The following is a 21244-nucleotide window of genomic DNA, read 5'->3' on the forward strand; positions in this document are numbered from 1 at the left end:
TGTGTTTGGAGATTTGTGTTTGTCCTGTGTCCCTCTTGTTCCCCTTCTCCAGGGATTATTTTCGTCATTCTTGTCCAGCTCGCTTGCACCTTTGTATTTAATTGCATTATAATCATAACCTTAAAATTGCAAGCTTCACCCTTGTTGGTGTTAGACTGGTGGCGGCTGATAAAACCCGTTTGCTCTACTGACGTCTAACCCCTGGTTAGCTCAGTTGGTAGAGCGCTCCACTTGTAATGGAGAGATCCCGGGTTCGATACCCGGACCAGGCGGATTTTTTCGGTCGCGCACCAGTCACCTAGCTGTGTTTGGAGATTTGTGTTTGTCCTGTGTCCCTCTTGTTCCCCTTCTCCAGGGATTATTTTCGTCATTCTTGTCCAGCTCGCTTGCACCTTTGTATTTAATTGCATTATAATCATAACCTTAAAATTGCAAGCTTCACCCTTGTTGGTGTTAGACTGGTGGCGGCTGATAAAACCCGTTTGCTCTACTGACGTCTAACCCCTGGTTAGCTCAGTTGGTAGAGCGCTCCACTTGTAATGGAGAGATCTCGGGTTCGATACCCGGACCAGGCGGATTTTTTCGGTCGCGCACTAGTCACCTAGCTGTGTTTGGAGATTTGTGTTTGTCCTTTGTCCCCCTTGTTCCCCTTCTCCAGGGATTATTTTCGTCATTCTTGTCCAGCTTGCTTGCACCTTTGCATTTAATTGCATTATAATCATAACCTTAAAATTGCAAGCTTCACCCTTGTTGGTGTTAGACTGGTGGCGGCTGATAAAACCCGTTTGCTCTACTGACGTCTAACCCCTGGTTAGCTCAGTTGGTAGAGCGCTCCACTTGTAATGGAGAGATCCCGGGTTCGATACCCGGACCAGGCGGATTTTTTCGGTCGCGCACCAGTCACCTAGCTGTGTTTGGAGATTTGTGTTTGTCCTGTGTCCCTCTTGTTCCCCTTCTCCAGGGATTATTTTCGTCATTCTTGTCCAGCTCGCTTGCACCTTTGTATTTAATTGCATTATAATCATAACCTTAAAATTGCAAGCTTCACCCTTGTTGGTGTTAGACTGGTGGCGGCTGATAAAACCCGTTTGCTCTACTGACGTCTAACCCCTGGTTAGCTCAGTTGGTAGAGCGCTCCACTTGTAATGGAGAGATCCCGGGTTCGATACCCGGACCAGGCGGATTTTTTCGGTCGCGCACCAGTCACCTAGCTGTGTTTGGAGATTTGTGTTTGTCCTGTGTCCCTCTTGTTCCCCTTCTCCAGGGATTATTTTCGTCATTCTTGTCCAGCTCGCTTGCACCTTTGTTTTTAATTGCATTATAATCATAACCTTAAAATTGCAAGCTTCACCCTTGTTGGTGTTAGACTGGTGGCGGCTGATAAAACCCGTTTGCTCTACTGACGTCTAACCCCTGGTTAGCTCAGTTGGTAGAGCGCTCGACTTGTAATGGAGAGATCCCGGGTTCGATACCCGGACCAGGCGGATTTTTTCGGTCGAGCACTAGTCACCTAGCTGTGTTTGGAGATTTGTGTTTGCCCTTTGTCCCCCTTGTTCCCCTTCTCCAGGGATTATTTTCGTCATTCTTGTCCAGCTTGCGTGCACCTTTGCATTTAATTGCATTATAATCATAACCTTAAAATTGCAAGCTTCACCCTTGTTGGTGTTAGACTGGTGGCGGCTGATAAAACCCGTTTGCTCTACTGACGTCTAACCCCTGGTTAGCTCAGTTGGTAGAGCGCTCCACTTGTAATGGAGAGATCCCGGGTTCGATACCCGGACCAGGCGGATTTTTTCGGTCGCGCACCAGTCACCTAGCTGTGTTTGGAGATTTGTGTTTGTCCTGTGTCCCTCTTGTTCCCCTTCTCCAGGGATTATTTTCGTCATTCTTGTCCAGCTTGCTTGCACCTTTGCATTTAATTGCATTATAATCATAACCTTAAAATTGCAAGCTTCACCCTTGTTGGTGTTAGACTGGTGGCGGCTGATAAAACCCGTTTGCTCTACTGACGTCTAACCCCTGGTTAGCTCAGTTGGTAGAGCGCTCCACTTGTAATGGAGAGATCCCGGGTTCGATACCCGGACCAGGCGGATTTTTTCGGTCGGGCACTAGTCACCTAGCTGTGTTTGGAGATTTGTGTTTGTCCTTTGTCCCCCTTGTTCCCCTTCTCCAGGGATTATTTTCGTCATTCTTGTCCAGCTTGCTTGCACCTTTGCATTTAATTGCATTATAATCATAACCTTAAAATTGCAAGATTCACCCTTGTTGGTGTTAGACTGGTGGCGGCTGATAAAACCCGTTTGCTCTACTGACGTCTAACCCCTGGTTAGCTCAGTTGGTAGAGCGCTCCACTTGTAATGGAGAGATCCCGGGTTCGATACCCGGACCAGGCGGATTTTTTCGGTCGCGCACCAGTCACCTAGCTGTGTTTGGAGATTTGTGTTTGTCCTGTGTCCCTCTTGTTCCCCTTCTCCAGGGATTATTTTCGTCATTCTTGTCCAGCTCGCTTGCACCTTTGTATTTAATTGCATTATAATCATAACCTTAAAATTGCAAGCTTCTCCCTTGTTGGTGTTAGACTGGTGGCGGCTGATAAAACCCGTTTGCTCTACTGACGTCTAACCCCTGGTTAGCTCAGTTGGTAGAGCGCTCCACTTGTAATGGAGAGATCCCGGGTTCGATACCCGGACCAGGCGGATTTTTTCGGTCGCGCACCAGTCACCTAGCTGTGTTTGGAGATTTGTGTTTGTCCTTTGTCCCCCTTGTTCCCCTTCTCCAGGGATTATTTTCGTCATTCTTGTCCAGCTCGCTTGCACCTTTGTATTTAATTGCATTATAATCATAACCTTAAAATTGCAAGCTTCACCCTTGTTGGTGTTAGACTGGTGGCGGCTGATAAAACCCGTTTGCTCTACTGACGTCTAACCCCTGGTTAGCTCAGTTGGTAGAGCGCTCCACTTGTAATGGAGAGATCTCGGGTTCGATACCCGGACCAGGCGGATTTTTTCGGTCGCGCACCAGTCACCTAGCTGTGTTTGGAGATTTGTGTTTGTCCTTTGTCCCCCTTGTTCCCCTTCTCCAGGGATTATTTTCGTCATTCTTGTCCAGCTCGCTTGCACCTTTGTATTTAATTGCATTATAATCATAACCTTAAAATTGCAAGCTTCACCCTTGTTGGTGTTAGACTGGTGGCGGCTGATAAAACCCGTTTGCTCTACTGACGTCTAACCCCTGGTTAGCTCAGTTGGTAGAGCGCTCCACTTGTAATGGAGAGATCCCGGGTTCGATACCCGGACCAGGCGGATTTTTTCGGTCGCGCACCAGTCACCTAGCTGTGTTTGGAGATTTGTGTTTGTCCTTTGTCCCCCTTGTTCCCCTTCTCCAGGGATTATTTTCGTCATTCTTGTCCAGCTTGCTTGCACCTTTGCATTTAATTGCATTATAATCATAACCTTAAAATTGCAAGCTTCACCCTTGTTGGTGTTAGACTGGTGGCGGCTGATAAAACCCGTTTGCTCTACTGACGTCTAACCCCTGGTTAGCTCAGTTGGTAGAGCGCTCCACTTGTAATGGAGAGATCCCGGGTTCGATACCCGGACCAGGCGGATTTTTTCGGTCGCGCACTAGTCACCTAGCTGTGTTTGGAGATTTGTGTTTGTCCTTTGTCCCCCTTGTTCCCCTTCTCCAGGGATTATTTTCGTCATTCTTGTCCAGCTTGCTTGCACCTTTGCATTTAATTGCATTATAATCATAACCTTAAAATTGCAAGCTTCACCCTTGTTGGTGTTAGACTGGTGGCGGCTGATAAAACCCGTTTGCTCTACTGACGTCTAACCCCTGGTTAGCTCAGTTGGTAGAGCGCTCCACTTGTAATGGAGAGATCCCGGGTTCGATACCCGGACCAGGCGGATTTTTTCGGTCGCGCACCAGTCACCTAGCTGTGTTTGGAGATTTGTGTTTGTCCTGTGTCCCTCTTGTTCCCCTTCTCCAGGGATTATTTTCGTCATTCTTGTCCAGCTCGCTTGCACCTTTGTATTTAATTGCATTATAATCATAACCTTAAAATTGGAAGCTTCACCCTTGTTGGTGTTAGACTGGTGGCGGCTGATAAAACCCGTTTGCTCTACTGACGTCTAACCCCTGGTTAGCTCAGTTGGTAGAGCGCTCCACTTGTAATGGAGAGATCCCGGGTTCGATACCCGGACCAGGCGGATTTTTTTGGTCGCGCACCAGTCACCTAGCTGTGTTTGGAGATTTGTGTTTGTCCTTTGTCCCCCTTGTTCCCCTTCTCCAGGGATTATTTTCGTCATTCTTGTCCAGCTTGCTTGCACCTTTGCATTTAATTGCATTATAATCATAACCTTAAAATTGCACGCTTCACCCTTGTTGGTGTTAGACTGGTGGCGGCTGATAAAACCCGTTTGCTCTACTGACGTCTAACCCCTGGTTAGCTCAGTTGGTAGAGCGCTCCACTTGTAATGGAGAGATCCCGGGTTCGATACCCGGACCAGGCGGATTTTTTCGGTCGCGCACCAGTCACCTAGCTGTGTTTGGAGATTTGTGTTTGTCCTGTGTCCCTCTTGTTCCCCTTCTCCAGGGATTATTTTCGTCATTCTTGTCCAGCTCGCTTGCACCTTTGTATTTAATTGCATTATAATCATAACCTTAAAATTGCAAGCTTCACCCTTGTTGGTGTTAGACTGGTGGCGGCTGATAAAACCCGTTTGCTCTACTGACGTCTAACCCCTGGTTAGCTCAGTTGGTAGAGCGCTCCACTTGTAATGGAGAGATCCCGGGCTCGATACCCGGACCAGGCGGATTTTTTTCGGTCGCGCACTAGTCACCTAGCTGTGTTTGGAGATTTGTGTTTGTCCTGTGTCCCTCTTGTTCCCCTTCTCCAGGGATTATTTTCGTCATTCTTGTCCAGCTTGCTTGCACCTTTGCATTTAATTGCATTATAATCATAACCTTAAAATTGCAAGCTTCACCCTTGTTGGTGTTAGACTGGTGGCGGCTGATAAAACCAGTTTGCTCTACTGACGTCTAACCCCTGGTTAGCTCAGTTGGTAGAGCGCTCCACTTGTAATGGAGAGATCCCGGGTTCGATACCCGGACCAGGCGGATTTTTTCGGTCGCGCACCAGTCACCTAGCTGTGTTTGGAGATTTGTGTTTGTCCTGTGTCCCTCTTGTTCCCCTTCTCCAGGGATTATTTTCGTCATTCTTGTCCAGCTTGCTTGCACCTTTGCATTTAATTGCATTATAATCATAACCTTAAAATTGCAAGCTTCACCCTTGTTGGTGTTAGACTGGTGGCGGCTGATAAAACCCGTTTGCTCTACTGACGTCTAACCCCTGGTTAGCTCAGTTGGTAGAGCGCTCCACTTGTAATGGAGAGATCCCGGGTTCGATACCCGGACCAGGCGGATTTTTTCGGTCGCGCACCAGTCACCTAGCTGTGTTTGGAGATTTGTGTTTGTCCTGTGTCCCTCTTGTTCCCCTTCTCCAGGGATTATTTTCGTCATTCTTGTCCAGCTTGCTTGCACCTTTGCATTTAATTGCATTATAATCATAACCTTAAAATTGCAAGCTTCACCCTTGTTGGTGTTAGACTGGTGGCGGCTGATAAAACCCGTTTGCTCTACTGACGTCTAACCCCTGGTTAGCTCAGTTGGTAGAGCGCTCCACTTGTAATGGAGAGATCCCGGGTTCGATACCCGGACCAGGCGGATTTTTTCGGTCGCGCACTAGTCACCTAGCTGTGTTTGGAGATTTGTGTTTGTCCTGTGTCCCTCTTGTTCCCCTTCTCCAGGGATTATTTTCGTCATTCTTGTCCAGCTTGCTTGCACCTTTGCATTTAATTGCATTATAATCATAACCTTAAAATTGCAAGCTTCACCCTTGTTGGTGTTAGACTGGTGGCGGCTGATAAAACCCGTTTGCTCTACTGACGTCTAACCCCTGGTTAGCTCAGTTGGTAGAGCGCTCCACTTGTAATGGAGAGATCCCGGGTTCGATACCCGGACCAGGCGGATTTTTTCGGTCGCGCACCAGTCACCTAGCTGTGTTTGGAGATTTGTGTTTGTCCTTTGTCCCCCTTGTTCCCCTTCTCCAGGGATTATTTTCGTCATTCTTGTCCAGCTTGCTTGCACCTTTGTATTTAATTGCATTATAATCATAACCTTAAAATTGCAAGCTTCACCCTTGTTGGTGTTAGACTGGTGGCGGCTGATAAAACCCGTTTGCTCTACTGACGTCTAACCCCTGGTTAGCTCAGTTGGTAGAGCGCTCCACTTGTAATGGAGAGACCCCAGGTTCGATACCCGGAGCAGGCGGATTTTTTCGGTCGCGCACCAATCACCTAGCTGTGTTTGGAGATTTGTGTTTGTCCTTTGTCCCTCTTGTTCCCCTTCTCCAGGGATTATTTTCGTCATTCTTTTCCAGCTCGCTTGCACCTTTGCATTTAATTGCATTATAATCATAACCTTAAAATTGCAAGCTTCACCCTTGTTGGTGTTAGACTGGTGGCGGCTGATAAAACCCGTTTGCTCTACTGACGTCTAACCCCTGGTTAGCTCAGTTGGTAGAGCGCTCCACTTGTAATGGAGAGATCCCGGGTTCGATACCCGGACCAGGCGGATTTTTTCGGTCGCGCACCAGTCACCTAGCTGTGTTTGGAGATTTGTGTTTGTCCTTTGTCCCCCTTGTTCCCCTTCTCCAGGGATTATTTTCGTCATTCTTGTCCAGCTCGCTTGCACCTTTGTATTTAATTGCATTATAATCATAACCTTAAAATTGCAAGCTTCACCCTTGTTGGTGTTAGACTGGTGGCGGCTGATAAAACCCGTTTGCTCTACTGACGTCTGACCCCTGGTTAGCTCAGTTGGTAGAGCGCTCCACTTGTAATGGAGAGATCCCGGGTTCGATACCCGGACCAGGCGGATTTTTTCGGTCGCGCACCAGTCACCTAGCTGTGTTTGGAGATTTGTGTTTGTCCTGTGTCCCTCTTGTTCCCCTTCTCCAGGGATTATTTTCGTCATTCTTGTCCAGCTTGCTTGCACCTTTGCATTTAATTGCATTATAATCATAACCTTAAAATTGCAAGCTTCACCCTTGTTGGTGTTAGACTGGTGGCGGCTGATAAAACCCGTTTGCTCTACTGACGTCTAACCCCTGGTTAGCTCAGTTGGTAGAGCGCTCCACTTGTAATGGAGAGATCCCGGGTTCGATACCCGGACCAGGCGGATTTTTTCGGTCGCGCACCAGTCACCTAGCAGTGTTTGGAGATTTGTGTTTGTCCTGTGTCCCTCTTGTTCCCCTTCTCCAGGGATTATTTTCGTCATTCTTGTCCAGCTTGCTTGCACCTTTGCATTTAATTGCATTATAATCATAACCTTAAAATTGCAAGCTTCACCCTTGTTGGTGTTAGACTGGTGGCGGCTGATAAAACCCGTTTGCTCTACTGACGTCTAACCCCTGGTTAGCTCAGTTGGTAGAGCGCTCCACTTGTAATGGAGAGATCCCGGGTTCGATACCCGGACCAGGCGGATTTTTTCGGTCGCGCACTAGTCACCTAGCTGTGTTTGGAGATTTGTGTTTGTCCTGTGTCCCTCTTGTTCCCCTTCTCCAGGGATTATTTTCGTCATTCTTGTCCAGCTTGCTTGCACCTTTGCATTTAATTGCATTATAATCATAACCTTAAAATTGCAAGCTTCACCCTTGTTGGTGTTAGACTGGTGGCGGCTGATAAAACCCGTTTGCTCTACTGACGTCTAACCCCTGGTTAGCTCAGTTGGTAGAGCGCTCCACTTGTAATGGAGAGATCCCGGGTTCGATACCCGGACCAGGCGGATTTTTTCGGTCGCGCACCAGTCACCTAGCTGTGTTTGGAGATTTGTGTTTGTCCTTTGTCCCCCTTGTTCCCCTTCTCCAGGGATTATTTTCGTCATTCTTGTCCAGCTTGCTTGCACCTTTGTATTTAATTGCATTATAATCATAACCTTAAAATTGCAAGCTTCACCCTTGTTGGTGTTAGACTGGTGGCGGCTGATAAAACCCGTTTGCTCTACTGACGTCTAACCCCTGGTTAGCTCAGTTGGTAGAGCGCTCCACTTGTAATGGAGAGACCCCGGGTTCGATACCCGGAGCAGGCGGATTTTTTCGGTCGCGCACCAATCACCTAGCTGTGTTTGGAGATTTGTGTTTGTCCTTTGTCCCTCTTGTTCCCCTTCTCCAGGGATTATTTTCGTCATTCTTTTCCAGCTCGCTTGCACCTTTGCATTTAATTGCATTATAATCATAACCTTAAAATTGCAAGCTTCACCCTTGTTGGTGTTAGACTGGTGGCGGCTGATAAAACCCGTTTGCTCTACTGACGTCTAACCCCTGGTTAGCTCAGTTGGTAGAGCGCTCCACTTGTAATGGAGAGATCCCGGGTTCGATACCCGGACCAGGCGGATTTTTTCGGTCGCGCACCAGTCACCTAGCTGTGTTTGGAGATTTGTGTTTGTCCTTTGTCCCCCTTGTTCCCCTTCTCCAGGGATTATTTTCGTCATTCTTGTCCAGCTCGCTTGCACCTTTGTATTTAATTGCATTATAATCATAACCTTAAAATTGCAAGCTTCACCCTTGTTGGTGTTAGACTGGTGGCGGCTGATAAAACCCGTTTGCTCTACTGACGTCTGACCCCTGGTTAGCTCAGTTGGTAGAGCGCTCCACTTGTAATGGAGAGACCCCGGGTTCGATACCCGGAGCAGGCGGATTTTTTCGGTCGCGCACCAGTCACCTAGCTGTGTTTGGAGATTTGTGTTTGTTCTTTGTCCCCCTTGTTCCCCTTCTCCAGGGATTATTTTCGTCATTCTTGTCCAGCTCGCTTGCACCTTTGTATTTAATTGCATTATAATCATAACCTGAAAATTGCAAGCTTCACCCTTGTTGGTGTTAGACTGGTAGCGGCTGATAAAACCCGTTTGCTCTACTGACGTCTAACCCCTGGTTAGCTCAGTTGGTAGAGCGCTCCACTTGTAATGGAGAGACCCCGGGTTCGATACCCGGACCAGGCGGATTTTTTCGGTCGCGCACCAGTCACCTAGCTGTGTTTGGAGATTTGTGTTTGTCCTTTGTCCCCCTTGTTCCCCTTCTCCAGGGATTATTTTCGTCATTCTTGTCCAGCTCGCTTGCACCTTTGTATTTAATTGCATTATAATCATAACCTTAAAATTGCAAGCTTCACCCTTGTTGGTGTTAGACTGGTGGCGGCTGATAAAACCCGTTTGCTCTACTGACGTCTGACCCCTGGTTAGCTCAGTTGGTAGAGCGCTCCACTTGTAATGGAGAGACCCCGGGTTCGATACCCGGACCAGGCGGATTTTTTCGGTCGCGCACCAGTCACCTAGCTGTGTTTGGAGATTTGTGTTTGTCCTTTGTCCCCCTTGTTCCCCTTCTCCAGGGATTATTTTCGTCATTCTTGTCCAGCTCGCTTGCACCTTTGTATTTAATTGCATTATAATCATAACCTTAAAATTGCAAGCTTCACCCTTGTTGGTGTTAGACTGGTGGCGGCTGATAAAACCCGTTTGCTCTACTGACGTCTAACCCCTGGTTAGCTCAGTTGGTAGAGCGCTCCACTTGTAATGGAGAGATCCCGGGTTCGATACCCGGACCAGGCGGATTTTTTCGGTCGCGCACCAGTCACCTAGCTGTGTTTGGAGATTTGTGTTTGTCCTTTGTCCCTCTTGTTCCCCTTCTCCAGGGATTATTTTCGTCATTCTTGTCCAGCTCGCTTGCACCTTTGTATTTAATTGCATTATAATCATAACCTTAAAATTGCAAGCTTCACCCTTGTTGGTGTTAGACTGGTGGCGGCTGATAAAACCCGTTTGCTCTACTGACGTCTGACCCCTGGTTAGCTCAGTTGGTAGAGCGCTCCACTTGTAATGGAGAGACCCCGGGTTCGATACCCGGAGCAGGCGGATTTTTTAGGTCGCGCACCAATCACCTAGCTGTGTTTGGAGATTTGTGTTTGTCCTTTGTCCCTCTTGTTCCCCTTCTCCAGGGATTATTTTCGTCATTCTTTTCCAGCTTGCTTGCACCTTTGCATTTAATTGCATTATAATCATAACCTTAAAATTGCAAGCTTCACCCTTGTTGGTGTTAGACTGGTGGCGGCTGATAAAGCCCGTTTGCTCTACTGACGTCTGACCCCTGGTTAGCTCAGTTGGTAGAGCGCTCCACTTGTAATGGAGAGACCCCGGGTTCGATACCCGGAGCAGGCGGATTTTTTCGGTCGCGCACCAGTCACCTAGCTGTGTTTGGAGATTTGTGTTTGTCCTTTGTCCCTCTTGTTCCCCTTCTCCAGGGATTATTTTCGTCATTCTTGTCCAGCTCGCTTGCACCTTTGTATTTAATTGCATTATAATCATAACCTTAAAATTGCAAGCTTCACCCTTGTTGGTGTTAGACTGGTGGCAGCTGACAAAACCCGTTTGCTCTACTGACGTCTAACCCCTGGTTAGCTCAGTTGGTAGAGCGCTCCACTTGTAATGGAGAGATCCCGGGTTCGATACCCGGACCAGGCGGATTTTTTCGGTCGCGCACCAGTCACCTAGCTGTGTTTGGAGATTTGTGTTTGTCCTTTGTCCCTCTTGTTCCCCTTCTCCAGGGATTAAGTTCGTCATTCTTGTCCAGCTCGCTTGCACCTTTGCATTTAATTGCATTATAATTATAATTTCTGAATTTTTTAAAGTTAGTTCTAAAACTTTGGTAAATGATTCAGATTAGCTAGCGCTGCTTTTGGATGGAGGCTGTGTGCTGAGCAACAAGTTGTTTAGTCTTGCGCTAAAAAAATAATAAAGAAAACAACACGTAATATTCTTGACATTTTTTTTTTTTTGGGGGGGGGGGGGGGGGGGGGAGGGGTATAGGATTGGGGCGGAGGTGGAGGGGGACCACGTTGTATATTGAATACATCACTTCCACAGTCCCTTATCGAATCTCAGGCTCAAAATCTTACTTTAACATTATTTTAATGTCCTTCGTCCAAGTTTTATGAAGGAGTTCCAATTTCAATTCTAAATACAACTTCTTTTTTTACATGGAGGAAAAGCTATGCGAAAATTTAACACGACTGAGTGTCTTCTTGATTTTTTTTTTGTTTCTGATAGAAGCATGTTTTTTAGCACCGCGAGTTATTAATAGATCACGACTCGCTACATTCGCAGTTGACGCGGTTAGACCTCTCAAGGCCACCTGACAACAAGGCCGAAGCGTCAACATTTTCAGGTCACCTGCCGGATGCCAGCCCGGAGACGAGGTTGCGGCTACGGTACCTGAAACGCGTCGCCCCCTAGGCTGTTAAGCATCCTGTCCCGAGTTGGCAACAAAGAGGTCCCGAATTGGCAACAAAGGACGTCACAAAAGCCGGAGTGTCGTGCTGTCGGATGTCGCGATCTTGGCGGTTGGGCATAGAAGTTCCCGCAAAAAGCAGGAGCAAAGGCGAGTGTCGCTGTCGTCGCGGCGTCCCAACTCCTGGCTGCCGAAACTTCCGTGAACTGTCAAGCCGCAGAGCAACCTGCAGCAGAAGGGGACTGTGCCACAACGCCAGAGCACCTGTGACGCCGCCAGGATCGCGGCTGGCGGCAGCGTGACACTTCGATCTATCACGTCATAAAACAAACATCGAGGACCACTTTTTTTTTTTGGACGTAGTAAACGTATTAGTGGGAGACGCGTTCCAGACAACCTATCAATACGTCACCGCTTGCCCCTTTCACAGCCGACACGGGGAGGCCTCTTGAAGCAACAGCACCTGACAACAGGGCTGAAGCGATGCAGTTTTCGTGCCACCTGTAGGGTGCCAGCGTGAGCCCGGGGTTAAACACGAACGCTGCGTGAGGGTTCAGCTGGAACTCTGGCTCTCAGTAACCGGGTAGGAGTACCGGCCGAAAGCTATCGCGACCCTCGTATTTCATCACTGACGCACTCCGACTCCTGGTAGATTTTTTTTAAATTTATGTATATATATATTTTTTTACTTGCAGACCCGTGTGTGTGTGGAAAAACAGTGGACGTAATTTAAAGAGGAGATAATTACTTTGTTTACGGTCTCATGGCTGTTCGCTCTTTTCTGTGTTTTTTAGGTTGAATCCACGTGCCAGAAGAAAAGCACTCTATCCCGATTTAGGGCTCCAGGTATTGAGGACTGTTCAGTGTTGCGCACGATAGATAAGGGTGTTTTAACGCCTTCAAATATCAGTGTGTCCATGCGTAGTTTGTAAACGACGATTCACCGGAAATTGTTGAGGCAAGGTATAATCTGTTTCAAATTAGGCCTGACCGCAGCCAAAGCCCCGATTCGACGCAGCCAATCAGGCAGCACTAAAAGCGCTTCGTCACGACACTCCTCGTCTTTGTGCGTTTGCTTTTCCCGGCTAAATCGATCAGGCATAGAAAACAGGCAGGATCACGGAGTATTCACTGTTCCCTATCGTTTTGTTCCGATGACGCAAAACACCAAACGACAATGAGCGCCATAACTACAGGGGGCTCCTGAATGTCTGCAACAGGTCGTAGCATTGGATGCGGACGGCGTGAATGTGAAGCTGTCTTGATTTAAAATACGGTAGGCTTCAAGTCTCCAAACAGTTAAGAATAGGATTGAAGTTGATATGTTTAAAGTTAACCGGTTTATAAATCTGAGTGACGATTGCTCAAATACGTTTTGTGTACACCACGTCATGTTTACAAACAAACCGGAGTGCCCCTAGCGGACGCCACCGGTGCCGCGCATACGATGGAGTGTGGGCAAGAAGCTCGCCGTCGTCCATAAACAAACCATTGGAAGACGATGTTGTTGGCGTCGGTGTGGGTCCCCCTGCTCTTTTTCACGTTCGAATTGTTGATTCTACGTCTTCCTGCCGATGTCCGACTAGTTGAGTGGCCTCAGCGAAATTACCGAGGTTCGTTACACCGGAGAATGTACACTAAAGCCTGATTCGCATGATAAGATTTAGCTCGCAATTTTCAGTCGCGACGTCGCTCGGGCTGCAAATACGTGAACAGTAGCTGAGATGGTCGACGTCGATACTGAACATCGCAAGCAGAATCGGATCAAGTCAATTAGGCATAGCAAGTAGGTGATGGCCACTGGTAACAAATGATCAATATCTTGTGTCTACTGTTTACATCGAGCATGCTTACCAACCTTCAAACGTAAGTATTTTGAGGCCTGCACTAACTTCTTACCGCAAGTACCAGGCCTACATTTGGTCTAAAGGCCGGTGTTGTCTAAAAGAGCAGATGACAAGCAGAAACGTTTGAAAGAGCAGACGACAATTCGAACGATCAGGCGGCCGTTTGAACTTGAAGACGCACTGAACGTAGTCCGCAGGTGGTCCGTACAACTTGACGGTTTTCCGGCGTTCATGTGGGAACAAAACAAATAAATCTGATGTCCACAAGTATCCGTGAATTCAACCCAAAGTGCTTCCCGCTTAAGCAATCGTGGTGCGACGGCGTCTGGTTTTCCCTTTTCCAAGCACATTTTCACATTCTCGGACGAACCGAAACGAACCGAGCACACGGAAACTGACTTCCAAACCTCCCTTGACTCTTGATGCAGCCCCAGTCGCGGCGTTTTGACGAGAAGACAGGTTTTTGTCTGGTTCCTTTGAAAACTAAGCAGGACTACACGTCTCACATGGGGACTTCCGCCCACAGCCCCAGGCCGGAAGTGCGCCCGACGCGCCACCACCGCGCCGTGACGTAACAGAGATGAGTTCGTGTATACTCTTTCGTCGAGCTCGCCCTCACTTTGTATTTCAAAAACTTTAATTCCGAAGGCAATTGAAAAAAAAAATGCAGATGTTCAGCAAATTGCTCGTTTCTAACACCTCTCAATGACGTGCATCAAACATATTATTTTATAGCTATTTAAAAACGCACTACGCGGCCCGCTAATTTTGAAATATAAAAAGAAAAAAAAAATCAGAGCAATCGTTAGTGACTAAGATCGAGTTATGACTAGGGCTGGGTACTTTAACGATCAACCCACCGATAAGTAGATTATTGATTTCATCGCGATTATGTTTTATAGCCGGTTAATCGGTTAAATTTTAACAACAACAAAAAAAAAAGGAAAATTGTATTGCTTTAATTACGCAGGTGTGATGAGTAAACGGTGATGAAGGCAAACGTTAGGTGAGCGGAAAGAGAGGAGTGTGAGCGGAGTCTCTTTGTTTGGTGTTCATCGATTAGAACACCATACACCGGCCTTTGAAAACAAGAAAACAGTTGGAAGAATCGAGTCTAGAGAAATTGGATTTCAGGATTGTCCAAAACACGGTCCTATGAACTAAGCTACAGGCAATCTCAATCAATCGCTTTTTTTTTGCTCTATCTTTATTATATATATATATTTTTTGTTTGTTCTGCGGCCCTCCACGGTGGCAGATCTATTCGTGCTCACCGGCGGCGCACGTTCATGTTCTGCCGCGCTCTAACCCCTATTTCATGTTACCACCGATATTGTAGGCTGATCGGTTTGCACAGTCGCCGCGGTTGCTTCCATCACGTCGCGTAGACGGAGACGCTAGAGGCCGGCTGTTGAAACAGGCACCGCGAAGCATATTACAGAGTGACGCCTCTCGATCGCTCCGGCGCATGGGCAGTTTCGGGTCGGTTGAACGAAAATGTATTCGGAATTTCCCCTTCAAAACTACCGTCCACATCTTTGCTGTCAGTTTGTTTTTTCCTGGCCACCCCGTAGCATTTTTACGCTTTTTAATAATAATGAAAGTGTCAATAATGGGTATGTGCACGCCCCATTTCTGGCAATATAGCCATATTTCTCGTTTTATAACTTCAAACTCACACAAATATTGCATTATGTTTTTGCAGAATATGTTAGTACATGTTATAAACGTCAATTTTGGAGAGTGTAAAGAATATTAAAGGTGGCCCTTTTTGGCATGATTTTCAAAATAATGCATATTTCGTCAAATTCCCCTGTGTGAGCGATTCTGGTAAATTTCTCCCGCCTACCAGGACAATACTATTTCACGCAAAGATTAACTATATACAAGGTAACAAACTGGCAAAGTGTGAAGACCATTGCTTTTATAAATACAAATAAAAAAGAATGTTACTTCCAGAGCGTAATTGCGAAATGTGCTGTATTCGCGAGTTTGTTTCTCACAATAACGACCCTATTACTCGGTGGTTACTACTTTTTGTCAATCCTTTCTGTGCCTAACTTGTCAGTAAATATTTCTAGACCCGTACCCAGAACAGTTTTTTGAGAAGCTGTTCGGAATACCAATATCGGGCGATACGCAAAACGCGCACGTGACTGAGAGGGTGTTTATATATTTTTTTCTCGCAAATACAATTTTTTTCTTCAAAAACAAGGATTGGCTTTATTTGTCTGGGCACGAAGCCAGCATAATATTTTTTTTCATCAAAATTAAACATGGTCGCCGGACATGGTTGTTCCATCTTATCTGAAAACGCCCAGAAGCACTCTCCGCCTTTCTCTCATAAAATTTTCGACCTAAACATCTCAAAAACTAAACAAACGAAGTGAAAATTAGTTTTATATTTACATTATTGACTAGCATGGGAGCTTTTGATGCGTTTACACGCTTTGGAGCTTTTCAAAAGTTCGTGTGCTTTTAGGTGAAATTTGCAAGCGTCATATTTCGAGCAAGATGTATAGGAATCGCTTCCAGTCGTTTGCAGCAATGCATACACCATTTTGAAGTGTAAATTTGTTTCCAGAAGATACCGTGTAGACTCGCTGTCCTTAGGTCAGATTATAATTAAAACTCTACCTTCCATGCACTAAATTTGACTTTTTTTTTTAAGATGTAAGCCACGTAACGTTAGCACCTAAGAGCAAAGTTTTAAATTCACGTCGCAATATAATTTTTTTTTTAATGTAGAATGTAACTATTTTTCTTAAACTCAATGATCAATCTAACCACCAGTTGATGTCTAAATATTTTCACCATGATTGACCTTTCTCATTTCAGCTTTCTAGTTTATAAAGCAGAAGAAGCAAATAAAAATTCAACGATGTACACCACCGAAAAATTCTTTGCCATTTTATTTGGTAAGCTAAACATTAAACTAGAAGTGGAACACTCAGTGACTTTTGGTCAGGGCCCACTATGACGTACATCTTATTTTTACTTACGGAAGAACCTTGCAGACGGATAACGTTTTTATTCCTGTGTAGTGCTACGCTCGTGCTTTACCATGTTAAATGTTTACCATGCAGGCGAACAAGCGGCAACGAGACCTAGGTCGCGTAGCCTGTTGCCGATATTCATTTATATTGAAATGATGTAAAATAGCAGATAGTTTAATGATAAAAGAGATTCAGTGTCGACTTTTTTTTTTAAAACAGCATAAGGGAGCTGCCCTTAGATCGAGCTTCTTGCACGATCGTCGCAGACGAGAGCACCGAAATTTCCTCGTCCTCTTTCTTTTTTTTTTGTAAATATATCTACGTGCTAGAGGGCTCCCAATCTACAGGAAACGTGCTGTGCTCAAGATAATATTAGGACAGGACCAGGACGAATGTGCATGGTGTGGTGATTGTAAGAAAGGCTAGGCCGAGTGCTGGTAAAAAGTCTTGGGTCCAATGTTTCTGCTGGAGGCAAGGGCGCCGCGTTGAAGTGATCGCAATCGGTACGACAATGCCCCCATGATTCGTGATATCATTAACAATCTGTGAGAGAGAGTCAGAAAATAAAAGGTGGTCTCTACTTATATCAATTTAAAGCGACAAGCAAGCTATTGGTGCAGTTGTGTATTACAGTGAAACCCGTTTAGAACGAGCCCACGTACAGCGAATTATTGTCGATATCGAACTCACGGAAAATTTAAATAAAAATGCATGTAAAAAGTACTTTTTATAACGAACAACAGATTGGCTACATCGAACTTTTCCCCCAGGAAGGCTTCAAAAAACGCTCAAACAGTCGTCTTCTTACCTGTCCCCCCCCCCCCCCCCCCCTAAAAGAAAATGGGAAAGATAAAAAATTATAAAAGCTCAAGTTCCGAACAAAATTGAGCGAAGAGAAGCGATTCAGAAGGTGGGAACGCTAAAAAAATACCCTCTGTACGCACGCACAGAAAGAAAAGAAAGCAACTTTTCATCCCATAAGGGTTGCCCACAAAGACAAGCGATTCACAAATGGAAAAAAGATAAAAAAAAAAAAAAAACTCTGCATGGATGCAAAAAGAAAAAAGAAAAGGAAATTTCTAGCGCGTTGCTACAAGGCGGAAGCGAAAAGGTGAGGAAGAAAGAGAAGCTCTCTCCTTACAAGGAAAGCATCGTGGAAGTTCGTTGTAAATGGTTTTTGCTGTATCGAATTACTTGCTATATCGAATTGTTCATAGCGGTTCCTGCTGTTCGTTTAAAATGGGTTTGACTACTTCTTGTTACAATTCAGTTAGTCTTCTCATGTGAAGTTCATAAAGTGTAGACCCAATATAACTCGAAGACATCGCGAAAGAGACTGATAAAGAACGAGTACTCTTTGGACAGTTCTCCTCTTATATTTTGCTGCGGTAGCTAGATAAGTGGAAACTATTTTACAACTATACGGCGTGCCTTCTTAATTTTTTTTTGGGGTTTATGGCGCAATAGCTACGAGGCCATCTGCGCCAAACTAATTGAAGGGTTGTACTATAAAACAGGTTTTACAAAACGGGTAACCAAAAAGCTATAATCGGTGTAAAAGGCCAATACTACCAAGAAATTATATTACTCGTTCAAAAGAGACCAGAGGATTCTCTCCCAGAAGGAGAGCAGGATGAAATGGGATATGATGTTGAAAAAATTCAGGGAAATGAATGCGGCGCTTGGGCTCAAGACCAGGGCACAACCACAAGATATGCAAAACAGTGAGCCTATCACCACACTGATCGCAGACTGGTGGATCTTCTCCCGAAAGCAGATGCCTATGGGTTACAAAAGAGTGTCCGATTCTCAGACGGCACAACAACGTTTCATGAAGTCGGCTCTTGCATGAAGAGCTTTCCCAAACTCCCAAAGCCGGTTGGGTAACATGAAGCTTGTTACCGCACTCCATGTCCCATTCCAATTGCCAAGAATGAAGAATCGAGGACTTCACCAAGGGCTTAATATCTTGATAAAGTAAACAGGACAGAGATTGTGGAAGGTAACCGGCAGACCCTGCAACCTTGTCGGCTTCTTCATTGCCTTGTATGCCAATGTGACTGGGTACCAACAAAATTTTATATTTTGACCTCCATGCAAAGCAGTGTTAAGTTTATATTGAATCTGTTGTACAAGCATATTTTTAGTATCTTTAAGAGAGCAAACTGCAAGAATCACACTTTGAGAGTCAACAAACAGGACCGCCCTCAGTATTTTCCTATTGATAATGCATTCGATCGCCATTGATACCGCATAGAGTTCCGCCGTAAAAATGCTGGCGACACAATCGAGTCGTTGAACCTTGGAGAAGCGTTCTGAATACACAGCGCAACCGACAGAAGAAGAAGTCTTGGCGCCATCTGTATAAACATGAAGATAACCGTCATACTTAGTTTGCAGTTCTCCAAACTCTTGCATAATTACAGCATGGGAAATGCCGTGCTTGTTGAACTTCGCAAGAGACCAGTCAGATTCAACTCGCTGTGCTTTCCAAGGTGGAATACCGTTGACTTTCCTAACGAGGCCGACCTTGCCCAGAGGAAGGTGCAGAGAAGTGCGAAGATGTTCAATACGGAAGCTTAACGGAGTCGCAATGCTTGGTTTATTTTCAAAAAGGCGAAAGAACCTTGACCTTGTAAGTGAAGAGTATGTCGGATGCTGGGGGTCGGCCAGAATCTTATAAGCATATGTTAGACTAAGATATGTACGTCGTTTGTTCAGGGACAGCTCATTGGATTCTGCATACAAACTGAGGACGGGAGACGTCCGGAAGGCTCCTGTTGCCAGTCGCAAGCCGAGGTGGTGAACTGGGTCCAACATTTTAAGGGCAGAGGGCCGAGCCGATCCATACACTACTGCACCGTAGTCAAGACGAGATCGTACAAGGGCGTTGTATAACTGCAGGATACATTTTCTATCAGACCCCCAAGACTTGTGAGATAAAACTTTCAAAAGGTTTGTGGACTGAAGGCATTTTTGCTTCAGAGCTTTAAGGTGGGAAATAAAGTTAAGCTTTTTATCAAATATTACACCAAGAAATCGGTGCTCCTTTCTAACTGGAATAGGTGTTCCATTTAATTTCAGGGAGGGATCCAAAGACAGCCCGCGTCGCAAAGAAAAAGGAACACAGACCGTTTTTGAAGCAGAGAACTTGAACCCATTTTCGTCGGCCCACTTGGATAATTTGTTTATGGCTAACTGCAACCGGCGCTCACAACTAGAAAGGTTACAGGACGATGATGAAATCTGTATATCATCAGCATAAAGAGAATATGAAATAGAGGGTGGCAGCAGTCGTGCGAGTGAATTCATTGTTAGCAAAAACAAAGTCACACTTAAAACACCCCCTTGAGGGACTCCATTTTCTTGAACAAAGGAATCAGATAGGGCTGAGCCGAGACGAACTTGGAAAGTCCTGTCTGTCAGGTATTCTTTTATGCTTCGCAACATACGGCCCCGGATATTACAGGTATATAGGTTTCGGAGAATCCCATACCTCCACGCTGTGTCATATGCCCTTTCTAAGTCGAAAAAAACCGCAACACAGTGCTGCCTGTTTACAAATGCCTCACGTATCACAGTCTCCAGGCGAACTAAGTGGTCAAGGGTAGATCGACCTTGGCGAAATCCACATTGATTGTTATCAAAGACCCTCTGGCTTTCTAACATGTAGACCAGTCGCCTGTTTATAAGCCTTTCATATGTTTTCCCAAGGCAGCTTGTGAGTGCAATTGGGCGATAGCTTGATGGTTGTGAGGGGTCTTTGTTAGGCTTTAGGAGGGGGATGATATGTGCGTGTTTCCAAGCCTGAGGGAAACATGCCTTTTCCCACAAAAGATTAAAAAACAGGAGAAGGTTTTCAAGGGATTCTGGAGAAAGGTGGCGCAGCATTTCATAATGAATTCCATCAGGACCAGGGGCATAGAGCTTTGTCACATTAAGAGCCATCTCAAGCTCGCATCGCGTAAATGGTTGGTTATACGATGCCGACTTTCCTCCTGACAAGACAAGCTTTTGTCGTTCCGCACGAGCTTTTAACTGTCCGAAGGTAACACTGTAGTTGGCCGAACTAGATGAATTATAAAAATGTTCCCCGAGTATGTTACCGATATCTTTTAGAGACGAAGAAGGAGCATTAAATGTTGGAATGGCAAAGCACCTGTAATCCCCATTTACTTTCCTGTATCTGTCGCAGGCCTCCTTGGCTGGGACAAAGCTGGTTAAAGAAGAGAGATACTTCATCCACGACTTCCGCTTTGCCTGCTTCCTAGTCCAACGAGCCTTGGCTTTTCGTCGCTTGAACTCAACAAGGTTGCTTGAAGTGGGGTATCTGCGAAATCTGCCCCACGCCCTATTTTCGTCCGCCCGGGTTGTGGCACACTCCTTATTCCACCAAGGTTTACATTTTTTGGGTATATTAAAAGATGTTTGGGGAATGGACTGCTGAGCAGCCTTTAGTATCTGCTCAGTAACATAAAGTGTAGCGTTCTCGGGGGACATAGAAGAAAGAAGCGAAGGATCTAAAGTGGAGTGAAGATTAAAAAGTGCCCAGTCTGCCTTGTCTAACTTCCACCTAGGAACCCGCTTTAAAAGATTAGGCAATGGAACGGTACTTTCTAAAACAACTGGATAATGATCACTTCCAAAAGGGTTATAAAGAACCTTCCAGGAGAAGCAAGGAAGTAATGAAGGTGAAGCAATTGAAAGGTCAATGGATGTGAATGTGTTTTGCCGCACTAAAAAAAGTTGGCTCTCTCCCGTTAAGAAGGCACAGCCCAGAAGACAATAAAAGACGTTCAATTACACCACCACGGGAGTCCTGACGGGTACTACCCCACATGGGATGATGAGCGTTAAAATCACCTAAAATTAAAAACGGTTGAGGAAGCTGTTCAACAAGTCCCTGCAGCTCTTGAAGATTTAAAGGAACATTTGGTGGTAAGTATAAAGAAACAAGCGTTACAAGGCGGTCCACGAGGAGACGCACTGCAACTGCCTCCAGAAATGTGCGGAGTGGGACTTGAGAGCGAGCGACTCCACTCTGCACAACTACTGCAACG

This window comes from Ixodes scapularis, unplaced genomic scaffold (genome assembly GCF_016920785.2).
Source record: "Ixodes scapularis isolate PalLabHiFi unplaced genomic scaffold, ASM1692078v2 PGA_scaffold4__175_contigs__length_147842914, whole genome shotgun sequence".
In the NCBI taxonomy this organism is placed as follows: domain Eukaryota; kingdom Metazoa; phylum Arthropoda; class Arachnida; order Ixodida; family Ixodidae; genus Ixodes; species Ixodes scapularis.